At 52.5% G+C, this 15,295-nt stretch overlaps 1 protein-coding gene across 1 annotated transcript in view; it reads right to left on the minus strand.

The window, feature by feature from the left end:
* The window catches only part of NEUROD4 (neuronal differentiation 4), a 29,938-nt gene extending 15,549 nt beyond the window's left edge, over positions 1-14,389 (minus strand). The window contains exon 1 of the mRNA XM_074935021.1: positions 14,257-14,389. The gene's annotated coding sequence lies outside the window, so the exon portion shown is untranslated. The remainder of the gene's footprint in view (positions 1-14,256) is intronic.
* Between the last annotated feature and the right edge of the window lie 906 nt (positions 14,390-15,295).

Consider the following 15,295-nt stretch of genomic DNA (forward strand, 5'->3'; position numbering starts at 1 on the left):
ATGATTAAAGATTAGAAAACCTGCCTTATAGTGACATACTCCAGGAGCTCAGTCTATTTAGCTTAAGAAAGAGAAGGTCAAGGGGTGACTTGGTCAGAGACTAAAAGTACCTACATGGGGAACAAATATTTAATAACGGGCTCTTCAGTCTAGCAGAGAAAGATCTAACATGATTCAATGGCTGGAAGTTGATGCTAGACAAATTCAGACTGAAAATAACGCATAAATATTTAACACTGAGTGTAATTAACCACTGGAAAAACTTACCCAGGGTTGAGGTGGATCTTCCATCACTGACAATTTTTCAGTCCAGATTGAAAGTTTTTCTAAAAGCTCTGCTCTAGGAGTTACTCGGGGCAGGTCTCTCTGGCCTGTGCTATACACCAGGTCAGGCCCTTCTGGCCTTGGAATCTATGAATCTACAAATCCATGCCCAGTGCCCCAGTGAGGCACTAGGGGGCACTGTGCTGCTGCAAGCACCATCTTTTGGGACCAATACAAAGCCATGCTCCCAGCATCCATGGTCACTAAATATCACAGGGCACTTTCCAGAGGAATAGGCAGCTGGCAGCTTCGATTTGCACTGGTGCATGCATGGGTTCTGCTCACACACACCTCACTGGTCTGTTGCCAAAGAGGCCACAACAGTGCCAGGATCTGGCCTGTGGATTCCTTCAACCCTCCTCCATCTCTTCAACTGGATCAGAACGAAACCCATTTCAGTTTGGAAACGGGCCATCTCATCTGCCCTCCTCCCCCACTCCTGACCTCTGTGCTGGGGTTTCTGGGCCAAGTGTGGCCTACTAGCCACAGTAGCTAGCCTGTAGCCCTGTTGCTGTTCCAGTGATGGGTGCTGCCCTCACAGGTGGGTTTGCTCCCTTCATTGCCCTCTGGAGCCCACCTCGCCAGTTCTGTGTAAGAGACTCAGAAACTGCCCTGTTGGCTCCTGCTGCCCCCTCCCTTTAAGCTGTTATGGGGCTGGGGAGCCGAAGCCTGGAGCAATCAGGGAGCTCACCCAGCCCCCACACAGCTGGGGCAGAAGGAACATGAGCATCAGAGGGGGTTCCCTGGAGCCAGGCCTGCTCTGTGGTGGGGATCCGGGGCAGGTTTTCAAGAGCCAAGAAGCAGAAAAGAAAGTCCCTGTTTACTGGATCCCTCAGTTCCCGGCCAGTCACTGAACTGCCCTGGAGATCCTGGACCCACGTACTAGGCCTCATTCACCAAGGTACCCTAATCCTATTGGGGCTTACTGCAGCCAGTTCCAATGCTGACCCTTTGATGGTCCCCCATCACAGTACCCATGCTTACAGGGCCTGGGGAGGGCGCTGCACACCACAGTGGCACACACTGCCCTGGCAAAGGGCCAAGCCTATTGAGAGCGGAGTCACCAGGACCCACATGACCAAGACCAGGATCTCAGGGACGGTGGGGGTCACCTGGGGCCTGGCTGTCAGGCCAAAGCTGCAGCTTGAAAGGTACACAACCAGAGAGACTTGTAGGGCCCAGCTCCCTCCCCATTCACACCAGGTTTTACACCAGTGCGACTCCCCTGGCCGCAATGCAGTCACACCCAGGTGAGGGAGATCAGAATCAGTGTCAGACAAGAAGATAAACTTAGCTTCAGGTCCCTCCTCAGCCTTTTTGTAGTTTTATGATCCCAACCCCTCATAAACCATCCGGCAAGCTGCCCTGCAGAAGGACCCTTCAAGCAGCCACAGCCCAATTCAGAGCCCATTCCCACTGGTGCCAGGGCCCCGCAGCTCCACGGCTGGCTGTGCTCAGCACCTCCGACAAATCCGACACCAGCTGCTGGAAATGCAGCCAGAGCACAGATAGGAGTGGAGGGTTTGCACTTCCCATGCTCTGACCATTACAGTCTGAGCTGCTGCTGTAACAACATGAGATGTGCATGTCCAGAAAGGAGCTGGGGTTTTATCAACAACAGCCATCCCATGCATGCGCACACCCACACATACACCTACGCACAGACACAGATATGCACCTTGCCTGGCTTACCTATACTGGTTGCAATATTGGAGACTTGGATTAGGATGGGTTGGAGAAGATGGATTTCTGTCTGGCCTCTCTCAGTCCCAAGAGAGAACAACCACGTAAACAAAAAGCACAAACAAACCCCCCCCCTCCTCCGCCCCCCGCAAGATTTGAAAGTATCTTGTTCCCTTAGTGGTCCTTTGGGTCAGGTGCCACCAGGTTAGCTGAGCTTCTTAACCCTTTACAGGTAACAGGATGTTGCCTCTGGCCAGGAGGGATTTTATAGCACTGTATACAGAAAGGTGGTTACCCTTCCCTTTATATTTATGACACGCCCCCCAAATCACAGATAGGGTGAAACACTGGCTGTGATTTCTTCCTGGAGCTCTAGGAGAAAACAGAGTTAATAAGACACATGCATCTCTAAATATACTACTAACTGTATAAAGACTAACAATATTTCCCACATCTTAAAGACGATTTGGACCAGTTGATTCTGGGAAACTTTCACAAGAGAGTGCATCAGCCACTTTGTTAGAAGCTCCTGACATGTGTTGGATGTCAAAATCAAAATCTTGGAGAGCTAAACTCCACCAAATACGTTTTTTGTTATTTCCCGTGGCGGTATGAAGCCACCGAAGCGCAGCATGGTCGGTTTGCAGGTGGAAACGCCGTCCCCAAACGTATGGGCGTAGCTTTTCCAGAGCGTAGACAATGGCGTAACATTCCTTTTCACTGATTGACCAGTTGCTTTCCCTCTCAGACAGCTTCTTGCTGAGAAACACGACAGGATGGAACTCTTGATTCGGTCCTTCCTGCATTAAGTCTGCTCCCACACCACGCTCGTATGCATCTGTGGTCACTAGGAACGGTTTGTCAAAGTCTGGGGCCCTTAGCACAGGGTCAGACATGAGTGTCGCTTTAAGCTGGTTAAAGACCTTCTGACACTCTTCAGTCCACTGAATGGCATTTGGCTGTTTCTTTTTGGTTAGGTCTGTCAGTGGGGCGGCGATTTGGCTGTATTGCGGTACAAATCGCCTGTAATATCCGGCCAAGCCTAAGAAGGATTGGACCTGTTTCTTTGACTTTGGGACAGGCCACTTTTGGATAGCATCCACTGATAGTTCCTTGACCCACCTGGTATCCAAGGTAAATCACTCTGTTTCGGCCTATTTGATACTTCTTAGCCTTAACAGTTAGTCCTGCCTCCCTTATGCGCTCTGTGGCAAATTGCTGGTACAATTAGGATGGGTCCCGCCCTTCCTCTTCTTGTGGGGGGGTTCAGGGTGCAGTTTCCTGCCCCTGAACTAGGGTATTTACTGTCCCACTAGTAACCCAGAGAAGGGTAGTGGAGAGGGAGAGACCTGGGCCCGCCCTCTACTCCGGGTCCCAGCCCAGGGGCCCTTGGGATAGTGGTAAACCACTTGAACTAGTGCATCCTTCCCCTGGGCTACTTCCCTCTCCTGGTCTTCAGCTTGTGGGGCTTCCTGTCCTCTCTCTCTGCACAAGCCAGGTGTCTCTTTACCTAGGGTCTTGGTCTTCTAGCCAGCCATGGCAGTTCTCCAAACTCTCCTCTACTTCAACTCCTCCAAACTGCACTCTGCTCCAACTCCTTCCCCTGGCTGATTGAAGCAGGGGGTTTTTATCAGGTGACTAACTTCAGGTGCTCTAATTGGCTTCAGGTGCTTTTAATTAATCTATAGAAACCTTTCTTCCCTCTACAGGGAATAAGGCTTCTCCTCATCCTGAGACTTACATATCTCTCCTATATCACTCTCCTGCTGCCTTCTGGCCATGCTGTATCACAGCTCGAAGACTTTTTGTAAATGTTCCAGGTGTTCTGCCCAGGAATCCAAAAATATAGCCACATCGTCAAGGTAGGCAACTGCATATTCTCCTAATCCCGCTAGGAGACCATCTACAAGTCTTTGGAAGGTGGCGGGTGCATTCCGCAGCCCGAAAGGGAGCACATTAAATTCATACAGCTCGACATGGGTGGTGAAGGCTGACCTTTCCTTGGCGGATTCATCTAGCGGTACCTGCCAGTACCCCTTGGTTAAGTCCAAGGTAGAGATGAACTGGGCCCATCCCAGTTTCTCTAATAGTTCATCTGCGTGTGGCATTGGATAGTTGTCTGGGCGAGTTACAGCATTTAGCTTATGGCAGTCGACACAAAAACGTATCTCCCCATCTGGTTTGGGAACTAGAACCACTGGAGATGCCCATGCACTGCCAGAGGGGTGGATTACACCCATCTGTAACATATCCTGGATCTCCCGTTCTATAGCAGTTTTAGCTTGAGGAGACACCCGGTAAGGTTGGACTTTAATTGGGTGAGCATTACGTGTGTCAATGGAGTGGTATGCCCGTTCAGTCAGTCCTGGGGTGGCTGAGAACGTTGGCACGTAGCTAGTGCACAGCTCCTTGATCTGCTGTCACTGCATACACCCAAGGGTCATGGAGAGGTTCACCTCTTCCACACCACCAGCAGTTTTCCCTTCGTAGTAGAGACCTTCAGGCCACTCAGCATCCTCTCCTCCCTGGGCTGTAAACTGACAAACCTTTAATTCTCTGGAATAAAAGGGCTTTAGAGAATTAATATGGTACACCTTAGGCTTTTGGTTTGAGGTGGAGAATGCTATGAGATAATTAACAGCTCCCAGGTGCTCTTGGACCGTGACTGGCCCTTCCCATGATGCTTCCATTTTATGGGCCTAGAGCACCTTTAAGACCATGATTTGGTTCCTTACTTTGAATGAACACTCTCTGGCATGTTTATCATACCAGGCTTTTTGCTCTTTTTGAGCATCTTTTAGGTTTTCTTTAGCAAGGGCTAAAGAGGTTCAGAGGGTGTTTTGTAGGTTGGTTACAAAGTCCAGAATAATAGTTCCTGGAGAAGGTGTAAGCCCCTCCCATTGCTGCTTCACCAACTGTAATGGCCCCTTAACCATGCGGCCATATACAAGTTCAAATGGTGAAAACCCTAAACTGGGATGTGGTACAGCTCTGTAGGCAAACAGCAACTGCTGCAACACTAGGTCCCAATCATTGGAGTGCTCATTTACGAATTTACATATCATGGCCCCCAAAGTCCATTAAATTTCTCCATCAGGCCATTTGCTTGATGATGGTAAGGGGTGGCAACCAAGTGATTCACCCCATGAGCTTCCCAAAGGCTTTCCATTGCCAGGAAATTAGTTCCTGCATCTGTAAGGATGTTGGAGGACCAACCTACCCTGGCAAAAATGTCCGTTAGTGCCTGGCACACTCTTTTAGCCCTCGTGTTACTTAGAGCTACTGCTTCCGGCCTTCGGGTGGCAAAATCCATGAAAGTCAGTATGTACTGCTTTCCTCTGGGTGTCTTTTTCAGAAAAGGACCCAGAATATCCACAGCTACTCGCTGAAATGGAACCTCAATGATGGGGAGTGGCTGGAAAGGGGCTTTGACCTGGTCGTGGGGTTTTCCCACTCTTTGGCATACCTCACAAGATCAGACATAGGCAGAAACATCCTTGCCCGTTCCCTCCCAGTGGAATGACCTCCCCAAATGATCTTTGATTCTGTTCACCCCAGCATGGCCACTAGGATGATCATGGGCTAAGCTCAAGAGCTTGACCCGGTACTTAGTTGGAACTACCAACTGTTTCTGAGGATGCCAGTCTTCCTGGTGCCCACCAGAAAGAGTTTCCTTGTATAAAAGTCCTCTTTCTACAACAAACCGGGATTGATTAGAAGAGTTGAGAGGCGGTGGGTTGCTCCGTGCCGCCGTCCAAGCTCTCTGGAGGCTTTCATCTGCTTCCTGTTCGGCCTGGAACTGTTCCCCTTGATGCTGGAGACATCAGTTCCTCACTGGATTGTGAACCTGGGCTTGGTCCCTCTGGAAGTGATGCAGGGGATGGGGCTGTTTCCGTTGATGCTGAACCGCTCTCCGCTGGTGCACTATGGGGTATTTCAGGCTCTGGCTGAGCCTCTTGTGTAGGTCATCTGCTGCTGCTGCCAGTGCAGGGTCGGTGGTGCCCTCTGGTGTTGGAGCTGTAGATGGGGTTTCAAGCGCTGGACTCAGTGCTGGCAATGGTTCTGGTGCTGGTTGCTTCTCCAATTTCGGTTCGGGGACTGGCTTTGGCTGGGTCTCTGGGACTGGATCCACTACGGCTGCTGCAGTTGTTGGCAGGGGATCCAGTTCCACCACCTCCATCTGGTAACACAGACGGGGGCCTGGTGGAAGGCTCAGGAACAGGGATAGGTGTGGAAGCTTGCTTACTCTGGCTGCGGGTGACCATTCCCACCCTCTTGGCCAGCTTTACCTGGTTGGCCAAGTCTTCCCCCAGCAGCATGGGAATGGGATAATCATCATAGACTGCAAAAGTCCACACTCCTGACCAGCCCTTGTACTGGACAGGCAACTTGGCTGTAGGCGAATCGAAAGAGTTGAACTTGAAGGGTTGAATCGTCACTTGGGCCTCTGGGTTGATTAAGTGGGGGTCCACTAAGGATTGATGGATAGCTGACACCTGTGCTCCAGTGTCCCTCCACGCTGTAACCTTCTTCCTTCCCACACTCACAGTTTCCCTTCGCTCTAAGGGTATCTGGGAGGCATCTGGGCCTGAGGACCTTTGGTGTGACCCCAGTGCAATGAGCTGTAATCTGTTGGGTCACTGGGGCGAGGTGGGTTGCTGGAGAATGGTGTGGTGGGACGATAAGGTGTCTGGGTTTTCCTTGGGATGTAGGTGGGGCCTTGGGTTGCCCCCGGTGATAGGCTTTTGTTTTGGGTTGCCCCTTCTGATATTTGCCCCAACTGCGACTAGTTTTTTTCTTTTCTGCACCTCCACCCATTTGGCTCCAATCTCCCCCTCCTCGATTACAGTTTTGGGCTTCCCATCTAGGATGTATCTTTCTATTTCCTCAGAAACACCCTCTAAGAACTGCTCTGTTTGCATTAGGAAGGGCAACTCTTCTGGAGATTTAACACTTGCTCCTGATATCCAGGCATCCCAATGTTTCACAATGTGGTAGGCATGTCGGGTAAATAACACGTCTGGTTTCCACCTTAGGGCTCTGAACCGCCGATGGGAATGTTTGGGTGTTAGCCCCATTCTGACTCTCGCCTGGATTTTTAAAAGTTCATAACTGTTCATGTGTTCCTTAGGCATTTCAGCCACCACCTCCGCTAAGGGTCCACTGAGCTGCGGCCTCAGCTCTACCATGTACTGGTCTGTAGAGATGCTGTACCCAAGGCAGGCCCTTTCGAAGTTTTCTAAGAAGGCCTCGGTATCATCGCCTGCCTTGTAGGTGGGGAACTTTCTGGGATGGGAAGCGGTACCTGGAGAAGGATTTCTATTCTGCTGAGCCTTTGCCTTCTCCATCTCCAGTGCATGCTTCCTCTCTTTTTCTTTCTCCTCCATAGCTCTCTTGTGGGAAGCTTCCTCTCCCTGGCTTTTTCTACCTCCATCTCCAAGCACCTTAAGGCCATCTGTCTATCATGCTCTTTTTGTTTCTCTTCAGCTTTGAATCTGGCCAGCTCTAGTTTATTAGCTGCTTCACTGGTAGTCATTTTCCTGCTTTCTTGTGCTTAACTCTAGCTATACCCAAGAGTTAGGAAAGAAAAAAAAAACTTGTGAATTTCCCTGCAGGAGGTTAACTACCCTGCCTTTAGGTAGAGAAAACTCCTGCTCAAAAAGAAAAAACCCTTTGTAAAAAAACTAACACCTCTGTCTCCAGGCAAATAGACAGAAAACCCTCTAGCTGCTCTCAGCTTAAAAAAAACCTCTTCAGGTCTGTGTTTTTGGTTCAAAATGATCCCACCACTCTGTCATCATGTCAGGGTTCCTTCCCCACTCTGAACTCTAGGGTACAGATGTGGGGACCTGCATGAAAGACCCCCTAAGCTTATTCTTACCAGCTTAGGTTAAAAACTTCCTCAAAGTACAAACTTTGCCTTGTCCTTGAACAGCATACTGCCACCACCAAGCATTTTAAACAAAGAACAAGGAAAGAGACCACTTGGAGACATGTTCCCCCAAAATATCCCCCCAAGACCTACACCCCCTTTCCTGGGGAAGGCTTGATAAGAATCCTCACCAATTTGTACAGGTGAACACAGACCCAAACCCTTGGATCTTAAGAACAAGGAAAAATCAATCAGGTTCTTAAAAGAAGAATTTTAATTAAAGAAAAGGTAAAAGAATCACCTCTGTAAAATCAGGATGGAAAATACTTTACAGGGTATTCAGATTCAAAACACAGAGGATCCCCCTCTGGGCAAAACCTTAAAGTTACAGAAAACAGGAATAAACCTCCCTCATTAACACAGGGAAAATTCACATAAAACAAAAGATAAACTAATCCGCCTTGCCTGCCTTACCTATACTGGTTGCAATACTGGAGACTTGGATTAGGATGGGTTGGAGAAGATGGATTTCTGTCTGGCATCTCTCAGTCCCAAGAGAAAACAAACACTTAAACAAAGAGCACAAACAAAAGCCTTCCCCCCCCCCAAGATTTGAAAGTATCTTGTTCCCTTATTGGTCCTTTGGTTCAGGTGCCAGCCAGGTTAGCTGAGCTTCTTAACCCTTTACAGGTAACAGGATGTTGCCTCGGGCCAGGAGGGATTTTATAGCACGGTGTACAGAAAGGTGGTTACCCTTCCCTTTATGTTTATGACAGCATGTAAACACGAACACATACACACACACACCTATATATGTCTGCACACATACACACACATGCATATTCAGACACACAACCCGGCACACATGTACACACACAGACTTACACACACATGGCAATAATAAAGGTTTCAGTGAGCGGTTACTGCTTAGACCCAGCTCCCCACCTGATATCACAACTGGCACGTACTATGGCAATGGCTTGGCTGTGACTGTATTTAGTAATGGACCTTGGGAAACTGAGGCAAAAGGGTTGGAAAAGGATCTGAAAAGAAAGTGCAGGTGGGGTGGAGCGAGGGCCTAGAACCTGGCTGTGTAAATCAGTCACTCTCTTGATGTCAATGGAGCTACACTCACTGACCCCAGCAGCCAGATCCAGCACCATTCAAGTCACTGCATTGACTCCAGTGGAAGCAGGATCGGGCCCTCTCAGAGGATCTGGCCCAGAGTCTATAGGAGACTCTTAAATGGCTCATAGACCTTGTGTTGCATGGGGACAAATGGCACCCACGAGGCCCAGTTCACCACTGCCCCTCCCACAGTCGCACCAGGGCACAGGGGTGTGAAACGCTAGCAGACCAACAGGGTGATGTCCTGGGGTGCGTGACTATGCTGGCACAGGCAGGCATGAATTGTGCCCACCCTGGGAGTGTTGCAGTGTGGAGCCTGGCCCAGGCTTCGCTTGGCACCATTCCACAGTCACAGGCTAGCTCCAGAATGAGGCCTGGACATTGTCGCCTCTGAGCAGGGGAGTCACTAGATAGAGCAGCGGGAGAGAGACTTATTCTTGCCCAAGGGGAAATCTCAGAGCCCCCTGGAAGCAGTGCCCGGGCAAGCTAGTCCTGTGTGTGCTCTGAGCTCCTGTCCCCACCATGCAAATCTCATGGCCGCTCTCAAATGAATTGCGTTCAACTTGCCCCTCATTCCCTGAGACAGGGAAGTGGCGGAAGAACCCCAGCCCCCCAGACAGCATACTGCCCCCATATCCTTTCCAGGGCCCAACCCCACCCTGCTTTCCGCTCCCACTGCCCCCTCCCCCAGCATGGGAGTTACAGCATCCTTAGCATAGCCCTCAGGCCAGCCCTGCAGGATGCCCTGGCAGCAGCTCTTACTGCCCGCATGCCAAGCGCTGTGTGGGAGTCGGTCCAGGCTGGATGTCAGGCTGCTGGCGATCGCTACCCATGTGCCAGCAGTTTGAACAAGGCTGGTTGGCCCTCGCACTGTTCCATATGCCTTCACTGGCATCACTCCTGCTCTTACACCTAGGAGAAGGCAGGCAGGCCCTGACTTCTGCATAACCCCTCCCGCTACAGTACTGCTGCTTGCTGCAGGGAGAGCAGGGCCGAGAGCAGCTGAGCTTCCTCGTCAGCTCCAGCTCCTCCACCTCACTCTGCCTGGCTTCCTGGCTCCCCCTCCCTCACACATAGCAAACCTGGCTACTCTGTGGCTTTTAAATCATTGTAACTCTGTGTAAAATTGGGCTGAGCATTATCCCTGTCCAACCCCTGCAAGCGACCCCAAGCCTCTGATCCGGGCTCCGGATCCAGACAAGCCCATGGTCTAGCAGCACTCAGAGCCACCGTGGGTGTGGTTGGTTAAAGGGATGGGAGACAGCCACATCTTTGTACCCAGTCAAGGGCAGAGAGAGTTCTGTGCAGCTCCTGGTATGACAGAGTCCCTGATCTCAGGAGCAGGAAGTGGGTGTGCCTAGCACAACAGGGCCCTGATTTTGATGTGCCACCAGCATACAAATAACAGTGAAACCAGAAGAAATCTGTGAATTGCTTGAGAAAGGATGGGATCTAGGGAACAGCCAAGCTGCAGAGTCAGTTCCAGCAATCCCAGGGGTCAGCATATTCAGAGACTCTGAGGGTGAAGGCTGGGTTGGTACCTGAGTTGATAAACCAAGAGACCCAAAACTTATGACAAGGAAAAGTAGAATGCCATTGGGCACAGACTCTTAAGGTTCTGTGTTACTACTTCATGATGCAAATGATGTGTATGACCTGCCCTGGCTGAGTCCAGGTCTTCGTCCCCCCTCTAAAGACTAGTCAGTCTATGAGATTAAAAGCCTACCGTGGCGGCCAGCTAGAGAAGCTGCTCATTGAGCTCAAGCAGAGAGAACTCATCCTGAAGGGATGTTTACACTGCAGGTGGGAGTGTGCCTCCCAGCTTGCGTAGACAGACATGCACTAGTGCTAAAAATAGCTCCCCAGATGTGGCAGCGTGGGCTAGCAGCCCAAGATTGGGCCCAGGGGGTTGGAGGGGCTTGAACTCAGGTGGCTCGCCCAGGCGGCTACAACATCCACCCTGCTATTTTCAGGTTGCTAGTGCAGGCGGAGCTAGCGTGTCTGTCTACCCAGGCTGGGAGGCTCACGTCCAGCGGCAGTGGAGACAGGCCCAAAGAACCAAGGCCCTAGGAGAGGGCTGTTGTAGGAAACGCTATTGAAGTGCTAGGGCAAGCTGTGACTGCTGCTTTGGTGGGATAGTGATCCCTCTCCCCATGAACATGCCCAAATTTCAAACCTTTCTAATCTCTCCCACGTTGCAGCCCTCTACATGTCACCGGGGGCCAGCAGTTCTCTAGGGTGCGTCACATCGCAGGGGATATTCTGGGGCAGCACCACTTACCAGCATGGTGCAGTGGGAACAGGAGCAGGGGCTACAGTAACTTCCACTGCCTCTGAGGGTCAGACATTTCCCTACGCAGGCACCTGAGACTGGCTCTGATCAACTTCCCTGCAGCAGTGCCCCCCTTGCTCTTAAAAATCTGGGATGAATCAGAGCATGAGCCAGCCCTGGCTTCTCTCTCTTCAGGGAGATCCCTGCCCAGAAATATTCTCTCTTCCCTTGTGGTGGTAGGATTTGTGTTAAACACCCGCCCCTCAGACACACAGTCTCTCCCTTCCCTCCCCCTAAAGCACAGATAATTACCCAGGTACTCACACTTTACTCAGGCCAACTCCATGTGGCTGGCGGGGGGAATTTGTCACAGGGAGCAGGGACCATGCAGTGCACACAGGACCTAAGGTTTGGTTCTGTTCTGCTGTCCCCATCACCCGAGTGCTGAGATCCCATTGAGAGCTGAAGTAGTTTGGCCCATGCCTTGTACTGAAATGTCACTAGATCAAGGCGGATGACGTGGCTTGAGTCTGGAGTTAGAGCCCCCACCCTGGGCAGGAGAACTTGCAGGATTTCAGGCTCTGCTGGGAATCCAATAGGTGGGCCTTTCCTCTCGCCATAGGGCTAGGGGACGCTGTACTGCAGGAGGAGAGGCAGCGACCCTGTGGTGTGTTTTGCAAGAGCAGGGGGGTTAACTCTAGTGTCCTGATTAAATCCCAAGCTAGGTAATTACATTCTCCTCTCCTAAATCCCTCCCGCAGCTCCAACTGCACACGGCATTCTGCTTTACTTCCTCCCTAAGCCCTTGTATAGTGTTGCTGTGATCTGTTAAGGAGACACTGTACTCCGCCCCAAAGGTGGGTGCATCTCAGTGGCTACCAGCTCGTTAATTAAGTGCTTTTGGATGAAAACTGCATAGGCACCAGAACTTCAAACCAGCCAAGTGACAGCCGGATAGCTGGGCAGTGGGCCGACCCGAAGGCAGCCTCTGCAATTCTTTGCTGATGGATGTGGTCAGGGAAATACATTCCCCCAAATGCTCCTATCAGCCAGTGGACAGAGCTCAGCTGCACGATGTCTTTGCCAGTGATGGTCCAGAGATTCCTCACCCGATTCCTGCGCACTTTCAAGCCCCACAAATGTCATGGATTGCTATTAACCCTGAACGTCCCTTGCTAGCATCTGTGCTAGCTCCTGCCTAGTTCATTTCTGCTGCCACAGCACTGTTTACCCCTCATTTGCTCACTGGGGTAGTTATTTATGACTTAGCAAACTTCTCAGAAGTGGGAGGGACTTGGGGAGTTGACGGAGGTGGGGTTGTGTTGGAGTACACAGAGGCGTGTTTAACTAGGACAGGTAATGTGGTGCCCTAACACACTGGGCACTCTTGGCAGGTTACACTGGGCACGGTTGGTGGGAATTCACTTTTGAAGTGATGTTAACAACTTGGAGCTTTTAAAATTCTATAACGCTTGGAACATGAGAAGGAAAGAAAGAAAGAAAGAAAGAAAGAAAGAAAGAAAGAAAGAAAGAAAGAAAGAAAGAAAGAAAGAAAGAAAGAAAGAAAGAAAGAAAGAAAGAAAGAATCTCCTGATCTGGGGACTGTAACAGGTTCTGTCCCCTCCCAAGCTCCCTTAGCAAAATATGCCAATGGCAGGCTAATGGTGGGACAACCCAATATGGGAATGGCAGGAAAATATTTCCTGCAGTGCAGCCCCAACCAAAGGCAGAGCTGAGATGTTGGGGAAATACCTTATTCATGCATCTGTTTCGGGCTTTGCTTCCTGCAGCGGGTTTGCCTTGCGACACTGCTTTACAAACCACAGTGGGAACTTCCATCTGCCGGTGGCTCGGCCAGTCTGAAGTGGGAGTGGAAGAATTTCCAAGCCACCGACTTTCACCCCCTGGCAAGCATTTAAGGGATTGTTGGTAGAAGCAGGAGCCCCGTGCAGTGCACAGCTGGGAACAGCTACTCTCTGCTCCTGTCGCTCCAGAGGTCCATCGCTCCAGCCTCGGCTGGCTAAGCACCGCAACCCTCCCGCAAATCACCCTGCCCGCCGCTGACCGGATTCTAATGCTAACGTGCCCCTGTGTCCCGAGGGCTCCGCAGCTGTTGGTGACTAGCGGTTTCTCACCACCGGCCTGGAGCTGGGGGAGCGGTTTGGGAGGAATAATTAATTGGTAGGGTCGCACCGCTGCTTTCTGCTCACAAACAGCCCCAGGCTTTCCGGCGCGGGTCACCGCTTGAGCTTAGCGGCCAAATGGTTCCGAGACGCAGCCCCACTTTGGGCCTTGCGCCAGAGCACTTCGCCGAGAGCATCTGTTATTCCGAAAGCCAGGGGGCCGCTTTGGAGACGCAGCTCACCCGGCACATGCCGCTCCCCGGGGGGGCCAGGGGCAGGGCTCCCAGTCCGCAATCTGAACTTCAGCTTTCCCGGCAGGTCCCTTGGAAAGGGGAGCCGAGCTCTAAGGTGAACGGGCTGAGCTGGGTCTGCCCATCTCCGCAGAGGGGCAGGCCCCCGTGCCCAGCGTCCCCAGGGGACAAGCGGGGCTCGGGGCTCAACCCCCGGCTGCTTCCCTGCTGAAGACCGGTGGGATGTGCTAGCAGGCAGCCCGGTACTCTCCAAGCCGGCTTCTCCGCTCCGGCCGTCTCCGCTGTCCGAGCACAAGGGGCAGGCCCCCGCCGAGCCCGGGGTGCAGGCAGTGCCCGCCTGCCCTTGCCGGGGCCCCGGAGAGCCCGCTGCCCGCTCACCCTGTCTGGCGGCGCAGCCCCGGCTCCTGCGGCCGCCTCCGCCGGGCTGGGTCCCGTCGCTGGCGGCTTGAGAGGGGTGGGACCGGCCGCAGCCCGCCCCGGGGAGGTCCCAGCTCGCCGCGGTCGCACCCTTTGCCCCGCTCGGGTTGTCCCGCCCGTCTGGCAGGCGCGGGCCGGGCTCGGGGCCGGTCCCGCCCGCGGGGAGCCGCGAGGGCGCAGCCTTACCTGCCGCCAGCGCCGAGCGAGTCCCCGACGGTGCCGCCGTCAGCGAGCCAGCGCCGTGCGCTCCGCCCGAGCCGCGGGTTCAGCACCAGGGCTCTGGCCAGCTCCTCCCGCCCCGCCGGCCTCGGGGCTTCCCCGACGCGCCCGGCCCAGCCTGCCCCGCCCGGCCCGAGCGGTCCAGGAGCAGAGCCCGCCAGGCTGGGCTGCTCCTTCTGGGCCACGTGCAGGACCACGCTCCCCTCGGGCAGCTCCGCGGCTCTGCTCCAGGCGCCCGGGCCGCGGCCGTTTTGAAAGCCTCCCCGGGTGCAATTTCTGCACCACTGCGCCGCCGGGGCGACTCCTCCCCTTTCCGAGGGGCCGGCCGTAACCTGGGGCTGGCTCCTCCTGGCGGGCAGGCCGGCCCCTCCGAGCGCTCCTCGCAGCCCCGCCCGGGCACGGCGCGGCCGCGCTCCGGTGACTTTCCAAGGCGGGGCGTTGCACTGTGTGAGGCAGAATGCGCCGGGTTAGTACAGCACCGGGCACCCGGCGCCTGGCCCCGGCCTGGGGCTCCTAGCAGCTACCAGCAGCCTCAGAGCAGGCTAGGGACCATCTTCACAAGCCCCGAAGTGCCACGGATTTTCCCACTGACTCCAGCTCCTAAATGCGTGAGTCACTTTTGAAAATGGGCCCTAGGCTCCTAAGTCACTTCCACGCTTTTGAAAATTGCATTGTAGGGCCTATAATCACAATGACCTTCTAGCTAATCTGTTGATTTATCTATCTACAGCATGTGCCATATTAACACAGCTCTCTATTGTTATTCTTATTCTTATTAATAATAACAACAATAATATTGTATATAACCAATAATTATTATTAATACTATAATTAATCATAATAGTAGCTCACATTCTTCCCACCCCCTCCCCCCCACCATCCAAAAGTAATTTTCAATTTGCTAATTCTTCCCAGGTGGAAGCCAAAGAGCAGTTCTCAAACAACTTTAGATTTTGTTTAAGAACAAAGTAGGATCGCTCAAAGAATTGCATGAGTTCGGTTTTAA

The sequence above is a fragment of the Natator depressus genome, chromosome 20 (genome assembly GCF_965152275.1).
Source record: "Natator depressus isolate rNatDep1 chromosome 20, rNatDep2.hap1, whole genome shotgun sequence".
NCBI classification, from domain to species: Eukaryota; Metazoa; Chordata; order Testudines; family Cheloniidae; genus Natator; species Natator depressus.